This window comes from Zootoca vivipara, chromosome 4 (assembly GCF_965207765.1).
Source record: "Zootoca vivipara chromosome 4, rZooViv2.hap1.1, whole genome shotgun sequence".
Taxonomy (NCBI): Eukaryota; Metazoa; Chordata; class Lepidosauria; order Squamata; family Lacertidae; genus Zootoca; species Zootoca vivipara.
Genome location: NC_142587.1, coordinates 50,324,078 through 50,343,073, shown reverse-complemented (window position 1 = coordinate 50,343,073; position 18,996 = coordinate 50,324,078). Strand labels below are relative to the sequence as shown.

The following is an 18,996-nucleotide window of genomic DNA, read 5'->3' as shown; positions in this document are numbered from 1 at the left end:
CATGCCCTTTACCACTGCGACCCTTTCCCCTGAAAAGGGAAAGAATGGAAGTCCACGTATGGTAGAATTTGAACTCACTACAGCCTCTGCTTTCAGCTCACCCTGAAGCAGCTCCCTTTGGCCGCTGTAGTGGTGAACTCAATAGCTATTGTCTGTTTATAGCCTTCCAGATCTGTTTTAATAGGCATATTTTCAATAAAGCTGGCCTCATGTCAGGAAAGTGTATGAATGGGGATGGGGTGGGGCAATGCCAGAAGGGAAATTGTACTAACCATTCAAATGCTTATGTACCATAGTTGGACAACTTGATTGTGTCCCAGTGTTTGATGAATAGCAGCACTGCGCACTGGATCTTCTGACTCGCATGCATCATCATAATCAAACTTTCCCATGAGGCCGGGGGGGGGGGGGGAGAGAGAATGCTGGCTCCACCTCTCTCACACATTACCCGCTTTGTGTACACTGGTCTGATTCAGTGAGCCTAAATGTATCCTGAATGCCAGACACTTGTGTCAGTACATGCTGTGCAAGTCTGCTCCCACTTCTGCATCATCAAAAAAGAAAAATAGGAAATGTATCACCTCACCAAAATAGAGACTACAGGTTTTCATATGCTAATCTATCTACACATGTTAATGGGTAGCTTCAGGGCTTTCTTGTGCTTCTTTATTGTTAAGCCAGACTTGTACCAAACAGCCCTTCAAATAATAGAGGATGTCTTCAAATAGAGGACTGCCATCTATAAAGTGGGACACATGGCCACCATTGGCAGCCCTTCTAATAGAGGATGTCTTCAAATAGAGGACTGCCATTTATAAAGTGGGACGCAAGGCCACCATAGCAGGGCTCCCCAAACTAAGGCCCGGGGGCTAGATGCGGCCCAATCACCTTCTAAATCTGGCCCGCAGAGGGCCCGGGAATCAGCATGTTTTTACATGAGTAGAATGTGCCCTTTTATTTAAAATGCATCTCTGGGTTATTTGTGTGGCCTGTCTGGTGTTTTTACATGAGTAGGAAGTGGCATTTTATTTAAAATGCATCTCTGGGTTATTTGTGAGGCATAGGAATTCGTTAATATTTTTTTCCAAAATATAGTCCGGCCCCCCACAAGGTCTGAGGGACAGTGGACCGGCCCCCTGCTTAAAAAGTTTGCTGACCCCTGTAATAGAGGATGTCTTCAAATAGAGGACTGCCATCTATAAAGTGGGACACATGGCCACCATAGGCAGCTACAATGGAGCTGTCCTCACAGTGAAAGTACTGTATAACAGAATTATTTCCGTGTGAAAATAACGATCCACCCTGAGATGTTAACGTAGTTACAAGCCGTGTATTCTAGACAGAAGAAACTTAATTTTACTTGCCTTTCCCTTCATTAGCATGAAGATGGCATTGGAGACCCAGGCACAGTGAGCCTAAGGTTGCTGGGCCTGGGATGCAGGAAGCAGTAAAAAAAAGAAGAAGATGAGACCGCACCTTGGGATTGAAATGGCTGCAACTTTATTGATTACAGATGTCAGTAGGCTTTGGCATAGGCATTGGGTATGCATCCTGCATCAACCAGCCCGATTGTGGGCTGGATACATCAAGGTCAATCCTGGGTTATGGATCCCTCCATTACACACATCAAATATGCCCTTTTAAAATGTGGCTCTTTTGGGGGGGGGTGTTATTAGGTTGTTGTTTTTATTTTGATTATATATATTGTGGGTTTATGTTGATCTTTTCTGTGAACTGCCTTGATACCTCTGGGTATAGGGCAGTATATAAATAACAACAGCAACAACAACAACAACAACCGGGCAATCCCTCCAGTATGCCATTCAGGGAGTTCTATGGCCCATTAGCGCCTGTCTGGGCATTCAGACAGACACCTTCCCCCTGGACCCCTTTATTGGGGTGCCCTGATACTTTGATTATCAATAGCGGGATAGGGCTCCTTCCCAACTACCTCGCTTAGACAACGGGTCCAACCCAATGCTTTTTCCCATTAGCAAGTTGTGACAGTTGCTATAAAGTGGTAAGCAAATCCCCCAGACAGGCCCAATTTGCATGCAGGCAAATTCTTCCCTGGCCCGGAATACAGTGACTAAGTAACTCCACAGCAATGTCACATTCACACACTGCCTGCTTGCAGGGCCAAAATGTACAGGGTGGGGCAGGTGGGACTGTGCCACTGAATGCAAGTGCAGCCGGTTTAAATACAGTCATACCTCGCGTTACGTTTGCTTTGGGTTACGTACTTTCGGGTTGTGTACTCTGCAAACCCGGAAGTATTTTTTGCCGCACACATGGTCTGTGCATGTGCAAAAGCGTTCTGCGCAATTCGCCATCCGGGTTACGTACTTTTCGGGTTACGAATGGCACCCCGGAACGAATCGGGTACGTAACCCAAGGTACCACTGTACGTTGCAGGCAGACCTGAGCGAAGCCAGACTTCACCCATAATAGCCTTCCTTCATAGTAGCCTCTATATTTTATTGAGAATCCATTTGCTTCTTTGAATGGAAACGGTGCTAAAGAATTAGAATGACAAAATAACCCATGTTTTAAGGCAACACAAAAAAAGAGTTTAAGTAAAGAAAAGTGTATACATTATCCGTCAAACTATTTGGAATGGAGACAAGCATTTAGATTTTTTTAAAAAATGTGTCAGCCCCAAATATTTGAAATTCATACATAATTTCTATTTTTGGTCATGCTTTCTATATAACAAGTTTTAAAATTTTCAGTTTTTTTCTTTTTTCTTTTTAACAGATCCTGAGCTTCACCAAACTAGATAACTGAAAGAAGTCAAACCTTATGAAAAGTAAGCATCACCGATTTATAAAAATCAAGAAAACTGTAAACAGTTAAAAGGTAGTATAACTGTATTCACTGTGATGAGTAAGAAAGTGGAAGAATGGGGAACAATGGTATTTCTTGGAGTTTGTTTATTTTCCACCCTTTTCATCTCTACACAATGGATAAGAAAACCCAGTTCAAAACATTGTACAATACTTGACCTGAGACAATTTCACCAAACTCAAAAGAAACTTTTTGTGCTCTAAAGATAAAACATAAAACGTCCATTCCAGTTTTGTAGATGAACATACATAATATTTACAACAACAAAAACATGCATTCTTACTCTTCAATCTCGAGTGGAACTCTGTCTCCTCATTGTTTTAGGTACAGAATAACATAGAAGTCCTAGGGGTTTGTTTAAATATTGTTTAATATTTAAAAAGTATCTACTGTTGAATTGCATTTATTTTTTTCAGGATATGCAACTGCCCCTCCACTTCTAAATAAAGTATCTGACGGAGCTAATATAACTGATTTTTTAATAATTGAATATTTTAAAGCACAAAACATAAAAGCATATTTTTAAAAACCAGAAATAAAAGACAGAGAGTTGTAGCCAGTTGCTGTCCCTCTACTGATGCAATGGAATGATGACAGATGTGAGCTTCACATCTTTGGGAATCCTCCAGAATAATGGCGGCTGGGTGCTGCACGAGAGAGGGGGGAAATCACAAAAAATCCTTTAAAATTGCCTTGATTCATTGAATCCTGCTCCCCATTCCTATGTTTCTTCATTGAACCACCGCATGAGCTCTTTTGTCTTTGTACAGTTCTAATTGCTTCACCTCCAAAATGATATTGTAGAGTTGGGAAAGGTACAGAAAAGGGGAAACCCAAATGAGTAAGTGTTGAAGCATTTGAAGCTTTTTAATTTAGAGTAAAGGCAAGTTGGGTGCGTGGGCTTGAAAGAGGTGTATGCTGAGCGGGTTGTCAGGAGGAAGTCTCTCCTCAGGACTGTTGGACATCCCAAGCACAGAGGAGAATCTGCCTGACATTCACCACCACTTCCCATTATTGATGCATTCCCCACCTCTAGGGAGTTATCTCAGGCGAGACTGGACATATCGACTCTACCCTGTCTCCAAGGATGAAATGCTGGCTGGGCCAGTGCAAGCTTTCTCACAAGAGTGCATGCCTGATTGCCCAGTCCAAGGCTCGGGACACCAACTGCATGAATGACTTTGACTGTCCCGGTCTTCAAAAGGAGAGTTCAGGGGGCATGCCAGCTGTTAGGATAATGTCTAGGCTTGTACCTTGTATCTTTGAGCTCTGACATAACCACTCATTGCATACAATGTAACCTATGTTTGGGCAATTTAGTGACTTCTGGAATAATGATTTTGGCAATAATCCAGCCAATAGTCCAATTAATTAATAATAATAATAGTAATGGTGGTGGTGGTACATCCATGAATGGGAGTCAGGACACTTAGGAGAAATTTGCACTAAAATGCTGGTGAATTTTCATGAGGATTTCTTTAAAAAATAAATAAATTACAAATTGCTGCTGTAATGTGAAGAACTGAATTTAAGTCTGGAAACAAGAGAAATTGAGAGAACCAAAACTGACAGATCCTTCCACCCCTATGTGAAGGTTAGATACCGGTAGTACCAGGTTTTTATTAACCATTTGTTCTTATTTGCTTGCGACAATTAGCATTTGTCCTCATTTGCTTGAAGGGTGTTTACATGTCTTCCCGTTAGTTATTCTTTCATGCCACATTTTTCAGTGCATTTTCCTGTCACTTTCTTAACTGCAAAAAGTCCACTTACTTTACTTTGTTGTTCTAGTGTTACAGAGTCTTTAATCCACTTTAATTGTTTATGCCTAAAATTCTGGTATGCACCTGAATCCCTCTTGCAAAACACAGTCTCTTTTTAATCTATTCTGTTGTTGTTGTTTAGTCGTTTAGTCGTGTCCGACTCTTCGTGACCCCATGGACCATAGCACGCCAGGCGCTTCTGTCTTCCACTGCCTCCCACAGTTTGGTCAAACTCATGTTCATAGCTTCGAGAACACTGTCCAACCATCTCCATCCTCTGTCGTCCCCTTCTCCTTTTGCCCTCCATCCTTCCCAACATCAGGGTCTTTTCCAGGGAGTCTTCTCTTCTCATGAGGTGGCCAAAGTATTGGAGCCTCAGCTTCAGGATCTGTCCTTCCAGTGAGCACTCAGGGCTGATTTCCTTCAGAATGGATAGGTTTGATCTTCTTGCAGTCCATGGGACTCTCAGGAGTCTCCTCCAGCACCATAATTCAAAAGCATCAATTCTACGGCGATCAGCCTTCTTTATGGTCCAGCTCTCACTTCCATACATCACTACTGGGAAAACCATAGCTTTAACTATACGGACCTTTGTCGGCAAGGTGATTTTAATTTTTGTATTTTACACTTTCTAATCAAGTTACAGGTAGGTAGCCGTGTTGGTCTGAGTCAAAGCAAAATAAAAAAAATTCCTTCAGTAGCACCTTAAAGACCAACTAAGTTTTTATTTTGGTATGAGCTTTCGTGTGCATGCACACTTCGGTATCTGACACCTGGTATTTGACGAAGTGTGCATGCACACGAAAGCTCATACCAAAATAAAAACTTAGTTGGTCTTTAAGGTGCTACTGAAGGAATTTTTTTTATTTTACTTTCTAATCAAGTTTCAAGCCCAGCCTGGAAACTGAGATGTCTTTTCCTTTCTTTTTATTATTATGTTTCAGAGATTAAACTTTTTTAAAAAACAAAACAAAACAGTCTAACAGTTATACATTCACTTTTAAAGAGTAAAGTGTTATTCTTTTAAAAATAAGAATGTAAATGTTTATGCTTTCAAAGTTCCATTTATAAATGGCTTTAAGCAATTAGTGACAGATTGCTAAAGGGAGAAGGCATGTTTAGATTCAAATGTTTCCAGAAGATGTGGTGACCCCTGGGGACAATTTAACTTTTTTAAAAAAATAAAAAAATAAAACAAAACTGTTTTAGGGTTTTTTCTTAGGAGGTATTAATTTTATGTCAATAAATGCATGCAGTTATAATACTTTGCCAGAATACAAGTGACCACTCACATACTTTTTTGGGGGGGGGGTTAAATACAGCAAAAATGAAACAAAACAAAAAGCAGTGTATATATTACAAGTTCTACTGGGCTTTTTACATATCTGTCGAGCTAAATATGTGTAGGATAATTGCATCCTTGCCCTGGTAGGTGCATTATGTGACCCAGAAGAGCAGCAAAGGAACAGAAAGGACACTGAGTGTTGGGATGAAATTAGGCCAGATTTTATTGACTGCAGCAGGCAGGGTAGAAGTTAGCATGGCAGTAGGGCCAGTATCACTTCATCATTCCACTGCCCAATGCTGGTAGAATGGAATCTGTAGGGTTGGACCAAGTCCAACCCGCTTCATGAGAGTTGGCCTCTTTGCATACTTTGGATACTGTCTTGTAGTTAGACCATTCTTTTCCCCAAGCTTATTCCCCAAACATGTCAGATTCTTCTGCCACTTAAACACTTGATGGTTTCTAGACAGCTTTAAGATCTAGTATAGCTGTTCTCACAAACACAGTCATATTCCAGGTTGTCCCTGAGGGTTTATCGTTCATATAATATAAGGTAAGGTAAGGTAAGGTAACCTTTTCCTACTCCTCTGTAGTATTTCCACAGAGGAGCAATCCTCATGTCAAAATTGTATGGTCCAATCCCCACATCTCTGTGGAAAGATGACAAAGTAGACGGGGGTTGGTTTAGTCCAGTGTTCTTCAACTCTGGTTCCCCAGATGTTGTTGGATTACAACTCCCATCATCCCAAACTACTTTAGCCAATGGTCAGAGATGACAAGGTCCTGTGTAGTCTAACAGCATTTGGGAACCCCAATCTGAAAATGCTGCCTAAGAAGAGTTCAAGTGAAGTTTAATTTAACAGTAAAAACTACTGTTAAGCTCTACTAATAACTAAATGAAGCCATATTACATTAGTTAAAGTAAATTTAATATTACTGGCTTTGGAAAGAAGTCAGGGTTAATCCTTTATCTTAACTACATTGTATTCAAGTAAAAGGATCTCTATTTTCATAATGCTACTTCTGTGAATTATCATGGTTATTATTTCTCTGCCCTTTTCTTTTATTCTAAACAAATGGCTTTTTTTTTTACAGAAAAACACTGTGATTCAGCATTTCTTAAAAGTATCAGAATTTATAATTTGCTGTGATACTAAAGAAATAAATTTTAAAAAGAACTTTCTTCTAGTTATCTTCATAAATAAGTTTTAATAAAGTTTAAGATCTGAACAATGGAACCATTTAAATGTGTCTGTTTCAAGGTAATTTCAGGTGTGCTTACTTACAAGTAAATATGATTAGCCTCACAGTCTGTATATCATAATAGTGAAGAAAGATGGCAAGTATTTTCAAATGGAAATTGTCCGAATCGGAGCCAATTTGAAATCTGCGGATCTGAATGTGAATATGTGTTTTAGTCACTAGATGGTGCTCAGTGTTCTTCTAAAATGAACGATTTAGTTGAAGTGATTAGGCCACTGGAACAGGCTGAGAATATAAATTCTCCCTTATTTCACAACGGCATTTGACTCCATTGTTTGCCCTCAGCCTGCTCTGCTAAACTAAATATTGCCTTCCATACACACAGTCAACCTGTACGGACTTCTTCCAACATATCCCCCAGCCCCCTCTGGGTCAATTAATTCCCCTTTGCATTTTCAGAACAGCAAAGGCTGCCTTACACAGATCATAGATCCATCTTGCTCAGGGTTGTCTCTACAGGGTCTCAGACAAGACTCTTTCTCAGCCATACCTAAATATTGTGGGGGAGTGAATATGGGACCTTCTATATGCAAATGACATGCTCTATCATTTCCCCCATGCTCTGTAGACACTCTGCAAAGAAGTTTGGGGTCAGCATCCCTATCTTTTTTTTGTCTTTGACTTCAAGTACACACATCCCTCCATGCTAGACTCCTCCTACCAATCCATGACCAAGTCCCCTTTAATCTTTTATGGAAGTTAGTGATACTCTAACAGTAAATTAATACTAATACTAAAACTAAAACTAATAATTTTATAATTTATACCTTACCCATCTTGGCTGGGTTTGCCTTTTTCATATTTGTGTGGTTTACATACAGGATCATGTATATATTTACAGATAAGTAACACCTTAATGAATTCAGTTTATTTTGCTTCCATGTTTGCATAAGATTATAACTTTAATCTGCAAATTTGGAGGCCAGGAATAACCACATTTATTTTGAAACAAGCTAAATTCTTTAAGGGAGCAGACAGACGTCTAATACTGGGATAGTATACAGTTTGTACTTCTTAGTGACTGAAAACATGAAACAGATGTGAAATATTTGAATATAGATCCTAGTGAACCAGAAAGGCTGGGACTAATCCAGATCATTCATAATAATTCAAAGCTGTCACCCTTTGGCCACCAAGACTCTCTCTCCCCCTCACACGTGCTGTGGAACTTATGCAATGAACATGCAGATCCAATTTTCTTTCCTACAAGTATGCTTAGCAGTGCTCTTTCCAAACACAAATAGTTAAAAACTATTTTCTGTCGCAGCAACCTGTTCTGATGCTGAAGCAACAAAAAACAGCTCTACGTTTGACTTATTTGAACAGGAGACCACAAACTGGCTTCAAACTTCATAGCATTTGCACCTAGTAATCTTGATGGAAAATGAAGTCATAGCAAATCTGCTTATTTGATTCCAATAAATAAAAGTAGACCATTTTGGCCCAAGGCTGGTTTTATAGCGTCCAATCCATTTGGTCATATTCAGCACTCTACTCAACACCAGGTCACCAACAAACGGTTTTCGCAGTGAAGCATTCTAACAACTGTTTCACCATGAGTGAAACAGCAATCCTGATTATTTCATCACAAATTCTGAGACACACACAAAATATTCACATTACGTGACCTAAATTTGAGCTGCTTGAAGGCTTATTCCTGCTCCTTCTCAACTTGACTCTCCAAAGGAGTGTATATTCCAGGCAACACACTTACATACTGTCCACTCTGTGAAACACTGAGCTAGCTTTAGAAAACAATTACTTTGCAGTAATGTGAAACTACATCTTCAAGTACCACATTGAAGCAGTACCCTAATTATTACAGTCCAGTAAGGGGCTTCTGCAGCTGGTTCCTATTTGCAGCTTAAAGGTGAAGAGCCATGAATGCAATCTGTTCTGCAGTCCCCTCCCCCCAGCCACAGAGCAAAAGCCCTAGCAGTATGCACTAAGTAGAGCAAAGCCTAAATTAGAAAAAAAAAATAGTTTCCCCATATCCCTCATATTTAGGTGTTTTTTTTTTGTTTTTTGTTTTGCTTTTTACTCAGATTTCATTATTTGTTTCAGATCTGTCACATCTCCCAATGGCTTCATATGCTGTGATCCCAAAATCATTTATATCTACCATGGAATACAGAGAAGCTTCCACAACACAAAGCCGTTTGATGTGCTTGGCAAGTCTGTTTGGCCACTGATCATCTGCAAGTTCATTATAACAGGCTTCTGCTAAACAGTAGGCACACAGGGTTTGCCTAGCACAACTGGTTACAAGGTTCTACACTTCTCATGCTTCCTCTCCATCCAGTTCTAAGCAGTGTATGATTTGTAAAAGATGCATACTATGCCAAATACCAAAGCAAAATCAGTGTACTGCCATAGTTTATTTTGCTTATTATTAGCACTGTAATCAGAGTGCCAATTCTCATTAATTTGGTTTGAATGTCTACTATGTCATACAAGGCAGATGGCCATCCAACCTCTGCTTCAAAAGCTACAAGGAAGGAGAATCCACCACCTCTTGTGGGAGCCTGTTCCACCGTCAGAAAGTTTTTCCTGGTGTTTAGTCGGAATCTCCTTTCATGTAAGTTAAATCCATTGGTTTGGATCCTACCATCCAGAGAAGGGGAAAAGAAGCCTGCTCCATTATCTATGTGACTGCCCTTTAGATATTTTAAGAAGGCTATCATATCTCCTCTCAGTCTCCTCTTATCTAAATATATTCCAACTCTTGGTTTGGTCATCTTGGTCACCCTCCTCTGCACATGTTCCAGCTTGTCAGTATCCTTCTTAAATTGTGGTGCCCAGAACTAGACACAGTACTGCAGCCAGGTGTGCTCTGACCAAGGCAAAATAGAGCAGTATTATTACTTCCCTTGATTGGGACTCTATACTTCTCTTGATTCCTCTGTTGATGCTGTAACAAGTCTTAGGGACAGGGCAATGAAAGAAGGATTAAGAAAAACAGTTCATAAATTACACAGTGAATGCAAATGGTCCAGTCTTGAAAGTTTCTCCACTGATAAATAAGTGCTTGTGTATAATAAGTGTGGCACCAGCCTATTGCCATAATCTGCAGTATTGCACTGGCCCTGAAAAGACCTAGGATCTGGGAGACCAGGTTTCAAATCTCCAGCTGGACATAAAGCTCACTGGGTCACTTCAGGTCAGTCACTTATTCTCAGCCTAGCCTACCTCACAGGGTTAATGCAATGATAAAATGGACGGGGGTAGATGAGTGTGTATGTCACCTTGAATTCCTTGGAGGAAAGCTGGGATATGCATGCAAAAAATAAAATAAATAACAAAATAAATTATATGGTGGCAAAGAGGTGAGCATGTGACTCTTAGGTCATATCCTATCATTATGCTCTGGGGAAAACTTTCAATCTTGTATGCATTTTGTGCTTCTGTGCACCCTCTCTCATTCTGTGGGAGTAAAGCGTGAAATTTGAACATGGCATGTTTTGCCTAATAAAAGATAGCGAGAGTGAGAAGCATCATGTCTGAACTGAGGAAATTGTTTGTTTGCCGCCCACTTGCAGAGTTGCAATAAAAAAGTTGGCCCTCTGTCATTTTCACTGACTCTTCTGTTATGCAAATCATAAATAGGCGGTTTTAAAAATTATGCATCAGTTTCTCTTGCAATCCAGTTCTTTCTATCAGGTCCCTTCAGCTGCAGAGGAATAAACAGGATGCCGCATTGCTGTGAACCCAGAGTGCAATTCTTTGTTAAGGAGCTTCAACAGAGTCCCTTACCACTTCATTTCTTTTAAAAACCACAAGAGCAGCACTGCTGTGCTAGCTCAGGAACTCTGGGGCTACCTGGATGGGCAGATACAAGGAGGGAGTTCCAGCACAGCAGAATTAATGATTCCTGCCATACCAGGGGTGTGTCAGGTGTTGAGTTCCATCAAAAGAATGAGGAGACAAGCAACTCCTTGTGGCTGCAAGCATCTCTATGCTCTCCAATATGAGCACCAAGTCGGGGCAGCAGCAGCTCAGAAGTAGGTTTTAAGAACTATGTTTTTGCAGGCTATGTTAATGCCAGTGTTTTATTAAGCAAACACATTTCTCACAATATTATAAATGTAATCTAACTAGCCAAAGCAAAGTTTGCCTGCTCTCTCAAAGTCTCTCTAGGAGGGAAAAACATGGAATGCAATATTTGACTTAACCCACATAATTGCATTAAAATTTGCTAAATGGTTTTAATCGGTTGCCAAGAGGTTGGGTTTTGTGGTTCCTGAGTTTTGAAGAGATACAGCAAGTGCTGTGGTGTTGCTAAACTCCCTTTCTAGAACCAGAAGACCATGAACTAAATCCTGAGCGAGATAGTGTGCTGTGCACTTTCCACTGATCTCACTCAAATCAGTGGCTGCTGGAAGCCCTCAAAATTACTTGGGACGTGGCCCATTCAGAGTTACAGCTCGAGGCCTCAATAATAGAAAAAAGAAGCTGCTGCTTTATAAAAGCCAAGCAGGCCTTATAAACAAGAACATTGTGTTGGAAAACACCCAGATCCAACACAAGCTTGAGTATCCTCCAACACTACTTAGAACAGCCGATTCACATACTTTCCCAAGCCTCTCATCTAGCAGGTCTAGTGATCAGTAACACAAGCACAGAGGACATGGGAAGTCAAGAGAGAGAAAAGTTGTAGATAATGTCCAACGAGTCTCTGGATTTGATGACACTTAGCTTTAGCACAATACATTTGAACTTAAAGAAATGTGCTACTAAAACATTACAACAGTTGGCCCTGATGTAAGAATGCTGATGGAGAAGCCCACTGTAACTTCTTAATATTTAGTGCAGACAGCCTCTGGTTCAACTTGCAAGCCAAGTGGATTGATGGCAAGTAGGAACTGAATGTGTTTGTCAAGCAAGTGCTTAGCACTTGAGGCCATGCAGAATATTTGTATTCAGAAGGAAAGTTTGTGAACTCAGAATGAAAAGCTGATGTTCATGGAATGCCATTTCAGCCTCAGGATAGATACAAGAAACGAGTCAACAGCAGGGCAGTGAAAGGATACAGAGTACTGTACAGAAGTATTCTAGGTGAACATATATAAACACAGGAAGCTGCCATGTTCTAAATCACGGGGCCCCTGCAGATTTCCCTTTTATTGCACGTTCAGCATGATTTGTGTTCATGATGCTACTGGGGCAGTTACACGTGATTCCACTTGTAATAGTGTTTGTGCCCGCAAAGGTTTTGGGGTGGCTGCACTGCTCTACTTTCAATCAGTGCATATCCTGTAACTTCCTCCTGAAATTCAACAACTTTTTATACCACAAATGTTTATTTGTGCCATAGTGCACCGTACACAACCAGACATTTTCATCTGCCCCAGCTGCAACAAAACACATCTCTCCCATATTGGTCTCTACAGCCACAGCAGGCGCTGTAACTCTCCAACAGTTTGACTTCACCCCCGAAGGTGCAAATTTCCAGTCTCCCAAGACAGATGGATGCCAACCAACCCTTTTAAGCTAATGGTCATCCCCAAATATTATGGCAGCAAATTCCATGTTAATTATGCATTGCATCAAAAAGTGTTTCACCGTCCTGATTCAATTGCCCATCAGTGTCATTACGGGTCCCTGAGTTTTAATGCTACAAGAAGAAAACTTACCTAATCACCGTGCAGATACCATGCATTATTTTATAAATCTCTATGATGACTCCCTCCAGTCTTTTTTCCCCCCTAGACTAAAAAACTTCAGTTACTTTCCTTGTAGGGAGGCTATTCTAAGCTCTATCACTTGCACTTTTCTGTACATTTGGCAAGATTGCAATATAAAAGGGAACACTCTGAAAACTATATTGTATTACCCATGTATCCATAAAGAAACTATGATACTGAAAGTCTTATTTTCAATACCTAGCATGGAATCAGCCCTTTTCACATCCACTGTAACTAGCAACCACTAGCCCCACCCCACCCACCCACCCACCCACCACAGAGAGTCACAGACAGTTCAGATCCCACCAGTGTATATTTAAAAGTTAGGCTTGTTTGCCCAAACATGCATCACTTCACACTGATTTTCACTGAATCTCGTTTGCCATTTTGTTGCCTGTTCACCCAGTTTGGAGAGATCTTTGCAGCCCACTTCAGCTCTCACTGTCCTGAATAATTTAGCGTCATCTGAAAAGTTAGCTACTCCATTCCTCAAAGTATAACTAAGATTTAGGCTTTTCAGTATGGAACCCTGAGCGGTTCCTTTGCATCACTTGTGGGTTTAATCCCATGAAATGTCACCCAAACGATAAAAAGCTATTTTCTGGGAGAGCTGAGGTGGAAAGTTCCCAAATGCACATGCCATCGAAATGGCAAACCAAGATTATTTTAAGGGAGCCTTCCAAAAAGGGGTTTGAAGATGCTTGCAAGTAGGACATTGTGCCTCACAGCTATAATATCATAAAATCCATTCAATTTAAATTAATATATTTGGGCAGACAGCTATATTAGAATTCTTGTTGTTTTTTCTGTTATAATGGTAGCCTGTGGTATGACGAGTCCGTTTCAAAAATCTGTGCAGTTATTGCCTTTCTTTCGCCTGGGGCATATCATGTGTTTTCTATTTCAATGAGCTGCACTGCACTACCTCATTAAAAGAAACACTTATGCAAAGCGAAAGGATGTGCATCATGACACAAGGTATGCTTGCCAGCTTTGAAGGCTGAATGGTTTCCAAGAAGAATATCAAGCAGCTATACTGGCAGTTAGTAGTTGTGGACATTATCTGAAACACACTAGAGTTCTGTAAGTTGGCAGAAGTAGGTCAGAGAGGATGAAAACAACAAGTTGCAAGTATCCTCAACGTCTTGCGCAAGTGCTCCTATGTGGGGCTCTTGTCACCTTACCATGTCCCCCTCCGGGATACTACAAGTTCTAAGGATCTCAAGCAGGGTATTGCACTCTCCGACTTCATCAGTTGGAAAAGAAAGAAAATGGGAGAACATTCTGTGGATGCTGATCATGTTCAGTTCTTAGTGAGTTGTTTCTTGTCCCCTTGGGTCCCCCCCCCCCCCCGGGCAAACCTAGGTGTGGAGTCCATTACTCCCCTCTTGATTTCTAGTGCTGCTGCTTTGGCTACAGTGTGCTCAGTTGTGACCCTATGAGTTTCTATTAGAGGGTGCCAGTGGTGAGGAAGGAGGGCGAGGACTGAGAGAAACTCAGGGAGGGGATCCCACATTTACTATTTGTTTTCCTTAATTTATATCCTGCTCGCATTCCATAATTATACAGAAGACGGCATTGAGCCCAAGGCAGCAAGGAAAGCTATTTTAACTTAAGGCTACATACCATATTACAGGGGTGTCCAACAGGTCGATTGCGATCTACCGGTCGATCGAAGGTTGTTTGATCGTTTGACCTTGAAACCCACCCCCCCACCCACCCCACCCACCCCCGAAAAAAAGCTCAACAGCTTTGGCTCAGCCTCCCCACAAAAAAGCTCAACAACTTTGACGGGTAGATCACTGCCAGTTTATTTATAGTGGGAGTAAATCGCCGTCTCTTGGAAGTTGGATGTGCCTGCCATATTACATCGCCTCTGAGGATTTGATTGAAAAGACTGATTTCGAAGAAACAAATCGAAGATTATCACTCTTCAAATTTTAATTTCTGGTTGTTGTTTGTTTAGGAATTTCTAAAAGTTTGAATGAAAAAAATGGCCATACTTAGAAAATTTAATTTCAGCCTGTCAATACTATGGATGAATGCAACCTTCAAGAAATTCAAGTCAATGAGAAATTGTTTCATTTGCATTTTTGAAAGGGTGAACATCAAAATTTAGAAATATTAAACCTGAATTTTAGAGCCAAGTAGGGTTTTTTGTTTGTTAGTTTTTTTAATGGAAGTCCATAATTACGTTATTTGTAGAAAATAATAGCTGTTTCCAACAAAGTCTAATCCAAAACCAACTCAATATTTTGAAGGTTCCCCCCCATAATGCTGTTATTAATGTATTAATATTTTTATAAGCCAACCTGCACAGTTTACAAACGTATCGCTAAATTTCACTGAAAGGGAAAAAGAGGTTGATCCTGGCGCTGTGGGTTAAACCACTGAGTCTAGGGCTTGCCGATCAGAAGGTCGGCGGTTCGAATCCCCACGACGGGGTGAGCTCCCATTGCTCAGTCCCAGTTCCTGCCAACCTAGCAGTTCGAAAGCACATCAAAGTGCAAGTAGATAAATAGGTGGTACCGGTACAGCGGGAAGGTAAACGGTGTTTCCGTGTGCTGCTCTGGTCCGCCAGAAACAGCTTTGTCATGCTGGCCACATGACCTGGAAGCTGTACGCCGGCTCCCTCGGCCAGTAAAGCGAGATGAGCACCGTAACCCCAGAGTCGGTCATGACTGGACCTAATGGTCAGGGGTCCCTTTACCTTGATTGCACTATGAAAGGAAGACAAGTTTTTTTGATTGTGTCAAGAGCCCAGAAGTTAGGGGCACTTAAACGTAATGTTGTCTTTGTAGCCTTTAGTTAACTTTCCAGCTTGTTCTTCCTCACACCTTTTCTGCTGCTGCTCATTTCTAATATACTTCTGGCTATTTCTTCTCCCTAAAGGAGTCTTGACCCCACAATATCTATGTAAGCTCTGTGTGCACTACTAGAGATTCACCTGTCATTTCTGACACGGGAAATAAGGGCTATTTTTGCATATTTCACCCAGCAGTAGATCCCAAAGTGGTGTGCTTGCACAAACCAATAAGCATGTTGGTAACTAATATGAGCTTCTGCTGTCATTGGGATAGTGACCCTAGTAAACTTTATCTTCTTCCATGTGCAAAATTATAAAACACAGCATTGTAAAACAAAATGGATATTAATTTTAAAAAGTTGTCTAGAATTGTTATATTCTGAATTTTCTGTTGTAGACACTTCAGTAATTGTAATACAAAATGGATGATTCCGACTTTAATGTATTAATTCAATTTAACTTGCAATTCATTTAAGACATCTTGCTATGAATGCAACTCTCCTAAAATATATGCATTTTGCCAGGTTATTATATTTTTTTATTGCATAATTAAGGGAGCAAATCTAAAGAATTTTATACATGTTCCTATATGCTTCTTATTATCAAAGTACTACTCCATTTTTCTTTTTGTTTAGGCCAAACATCATAATAATTCAAATAGCAAGTCCTCAGTCACTAGCAGCAACTTGGTATCCTCACATTACAGTAGATGATACAATGAAACTGATAAGCATTGACTTGGTACTCTATAAATGCCAAACCCAAAACCTTTCATGTATGGACAGCAGCTAGGCATTTCAGAAAAAAGAATTTCAATAGCTTTCTCTCCTTTTATGCAGAATTTTCTTCACCTGTCATAGAATGTAGAATTTGTATTCCTGCAATAAAATGCTTAAAGATCATGTTAGCTGTACAGACCATGCAAATATCCTTGCATTTTCTGATAGGGTTTTGCCTCTCAACTAAATAATGATCTTAAACTATAACCACATGCTGTCTTTTAAAAAAAGGGAATACAGAGGAAACTCTTTGCTCAGCCAAGTCAGTCACACTTTTGGCTATGGAACAATTTTCCTCTGTTTCTGAAGCCAGAGGCACTAAAACAGGCCTCTGTTATATGGCTTGATTCACAAGACCATTAAGCCAAAGTTCTTGAATATAAGCTGATTTGAGAAATCAGTGTAAATCCAACACGCTGGGTAAAACAGGGTTATCAGAGCAATAAATTCCACAGCAAAATAAGTGTGTGTATTACTAATTGTAAATCATTTTTATACCGAACATGATACAAGCTGATCATCCATCCTGCAAAGTCGAGGACTAGCAGACAATGCACAAATAAATAGTGGTTCTGTGCAACTCCATGCTTCTTTACCCTCCTGCTTCCTGATATTGTACAGGGGTACTGCTGCATTGCACACTTCCCTACCAGCAAGTAATATCAGCTCACGCATTATACATGTGTATTATACATGGCATTACCAGGAAGAAGAGAAAAACTGACATGTGGTAGTCCAATTCTTTATGGGGTGTGTGTGTGTCCAGTTGGTGTCTGTTCACTGACCAAAGGCGCCCATTAGTGAAACAGGGAGGGAGGACATTTTTTTTTGCAATTCTTCCTCCCCCTACAGCCCCCTGTGTGCTGCAAAATTTTCCCCAGGTGATCACACAACCATGCAAAGTATATTGTGGGGGGGGGGGAGGAAGGGGAGAGGGGGAACTGCCTCCCTCCATATTCCACAGAGAGATGCTTTCCTTTTGGTGCACAGGGACACCAATTAGATACCATCTTATATTTCTGCCATATTAGTCATTTAGATGGTCAGTGCAGTACTAGTTGTTGTTTTTTAACTGTTGTTTTAGTATCAGAAAAACCTAAATGCGAAAGAGGAAATAATAGGTTGTTAAAATTCCTATTTATTATCTTTGATCCGATGCCTGTAAAATGCTGCAGTTAGGGAGAGCTACAGTTCAGGTGCTTCTTTATTCAAGCTCTATAATAATTACTCAGTGACTGAATAAAAAAGTGGTGTTTGCAATTTTGTGAATATTTCTTTTTTTTCTCTAAAAAATCTATTAGGTCCTTAAGAATTTTAGGAATGTAGCTGTATTGCCATTTCACTACATACTCAGGCTGTGTTTACATTACCATTATTTTTCTCAATCTGGATTGAAGCTGGTTTGGGAAATGCCATCAAAATGCAGTATTTCATAAGAAATGACAGGATGGGTATGGGTTGTGACTACGTTTATGCACGTGCCGCTCCCTAAATGAACACATCGGAGTGCACTGGACACAGAGTGAAAGGTAGTGTGTGCACAGCCTAAGTTATAATATCTCACCATATTTCAACCAGGCATCGGTTTCAATTCATTAATGAAGGACAGTTTTTCCTGCAAACATTCTTTAATAGCACGCTCAGTAATTCTTTCAGGATAAAAGCCACAATCTAAATTATTCCACATGTAAACAAGAATGCTATGCCTCATATATTATCAACAATTCAATATGTAGCGTATTACACATTAGGGATCCAAGATACTAGGCATACACAATCATCTCTATGCTTGCCTCAGAAATGACTGGGTTGTTTGCAAACATTACCTTTTCATGAAAGGTAATGTTGTGTGTACTGAAAAAGAATTCTTGCAAAAATAAATAAATATGTATTTCCCTGCAGTTGTCATTTATTTTTTTTGAAACACAGCATCTTTTAACTCTGTCTAGCCAAGTCAGTGGAACTTTGCACCTCTATAGATTTAAAGAGGCAGAGCTAAAGTTGTGGCACCTCAAAAAATGGCTGGTGTGTGGGGCAAAAAAAATCAACACGCTACTGAGGACTCTTGGTCCAAGGAGCAGCATTGGGTTGTTTCTGCCCTGTACCAGCCAATTTCAGGCAGAATTAAGAAGGGAGGTTTGTTTATTAAAGTGATCTGTGCCTTCCTCAATATCTGCTAATATTCCAGCACCACTGCTTGAAGCTTTGAGCACCCCTGCTTAAAATACTTTCCCTATCCATAGCAGTTACCAGCTCTGGCATAAACCTGAAGGGAGGGGAGACAAGTCTGCATCTCTCATTAGGACATTTACAGTGGTACCTCTGGTTAAGAACTTAATTCATTCCGGAGGTAAGTTCTTAACCTGAAAGCGTTCTTAAACTGAAGCATCACTTTAGCTAATGGGGCCTCCTGCTGCCGCTGCACCACCAGAGCACGATTTCTGTTCTCATCCTGAAGCAAAGTTCTTAACTCGAGGTACTATTTCTGGGTTAGCAGAGTTTGTAACCTAAAGTGTTTGTAACTTGAAGCGTTCGTGACCTGAAGCGTTCGTGACCTGAAGCGTTCGTA

The 18,996-nt window shown here is 40.4% G+C and overlaps 1 protein-coding gene across 6 annotated transcripts in view; it reads right to left on the bottom strand.

The window, feature by feature from the left end:
- Window positions 1-18,996, bottom strand: part of ERG (ETS transcription factor ERG) — a 108,897-nt gene that overhangs the window by 41,739 nt on the left and 48,162 nt on the right. The window lies entirely within an intron of this gene.